The sequence below is a fragment of the Schistocerca piceifrons genome, chromosome 2 (assembly GCF_021461385.2).
Source record: "Schistocerca piceifrons isolate TAMUIC-IGC-003096 chromosome 2, iqSchPice1.1, whole genome shotgun sequence".
In the NCBI taxonomy this organism is placed as follows: Eukaryota; Metazoa; Arthropoda; class Insecta; order Orthoptera; family Acrididae; genus Schistocerca; species Schistocerca piceifrons.
Genome location: NC_060139.1, coordinates 371,686,827 through 371,688,303, shown reverse-complemented (window position 1 = coordinate 371,688,303; position 1,477 = coordinate 371,686,827). Strand labels below are relative to the sequence as shown.

The following is a 1,477-nucleotide window of genomic DNA, read 5'->3' as shown; positions in this document are numbered from 1 at the left end:
ATTTTATGTTTCAGCAGTATCGGAAGTGCGTTCCAACATTCATTTAAGTCTTAAAGGTTTCCTGAAATTATTGCAACCAATCGTCTTTTGTTTTGTTTTTCAATTTTTATTATCCAATTACCTGTTTCGAACCCGCTTGCGATTCATTATCAGATGGTAAATACTGATTGTCCGCAGCAGTGTGGGAGTCGTGTAGAGTTATTAGTATCGGTTGGTTGTTAGTGCACACACAGTAGTCTGGAAAAAATGATAAATGTTTTCCAGCGACGTTAATTTTACTGCGCTTCACACACTTAGCGCTTCCGCGCTCTTTAGGAAAGGGGGAACGTGTTACCTGTGGCTAAGTTTGTGAAGTGCAGTAAAATCAACGTCACTGGAAAACATTCAACCAACAACCAATCAACGGATATTAATAACTCTCCCACACTGCTGCAGACAATCAACAAATATGGACCATCCGATGATGAATCGCTAGGCGGTTCAAAATGCTTGTGAAATCCTAAGGGACCAAACTGTTGAGGTCATCGGTCCCTAGACTTACACACTACTTAAACTAACGTATGCTAAGAACGACACACACACCCATGCCCGAGGGAGGACACGAACCTCCGGCGGGAGGGGTCGCAAGATCCGTGACATTGCGCCTCTAACTGGGCGGCGCTTGGCGGTTCGAAACAGGTAATGGGATAATAAAAATTGAAGAATAACACAAAAGGCGATTGGTTGTAGTAATTTCAAGAAACCCTAATTAATCACTGTCACAGTGATCCTCATTCATAATGGAAAAAAGTTCCATTCGTATCTCTCGGTATGGCTAAACGAGTACAGAAAAATTAATGTTTCCGCCCGGGATCGAACCGGGGACCTTCCGCGTGTTAGGCGGATGTGATAACCACTACACCACGGAAACAGCCAGTGTCTACTTTCGGCAGGCTTCAAACTAATAGAGCTCCTATCTTGTACTGTCTTCAATCTTCTCTTGAATGTTATGTAACAGCTTGTCCTTCGCAATGATCCCCGAGCTACTGATAGCGCGCTGTTGCACGTGTCCAAAACGACAGCAGAGTGTCAGTGAAGATATTATGCATAGATATAAACCTACTGTCGTATGGGGATCAGGATCTTTCCGAGTCACTGTTCCACCACATATTTTTATTAACGATATAGCCATTTTCTGAATTGCGCCAGTGTATTTTTCTCTACATTAAGCACTAATTTCTAATCTCTCCCTCAGACTGTTTTATCGGAATCAAGTGCAAAAATTCTGATGTTGCTATAATACTATCCGCCTGTCGTCTATAAAAAATTGAGGTAGCCTAGTAGCCTCCATCCAAACGATGCTATGTTTATCACCGACATTTTCATGTGTTAATGTTACTCCAATATACTGCAGTTACTTTTTTCAAACACCACGGTTTGTCGTAGCATTAGGATTCAGAAAATATAGCAATTGCTACATGTAGCATATTGTAGCTGT

At 41.8% G+C, this 1,477-nt stretch overlaps 1 non-coding gene across 1 annotated transcript; it reads right to left on the bottom strand.

Annotated features, from left to right (window-relative positions):
* Nucleotides 1–837: 837 nt before the first annotated feature.
* Trnav-aac lies at nt 838–910 on the bottom strand. Its single transcript has one exon. It is a non-coding gene; the product is annotated as a tRNA-Val (tRNA).
* Between the last annotated feature and the right edge of the window lie 567 nt (nt 911–1,477).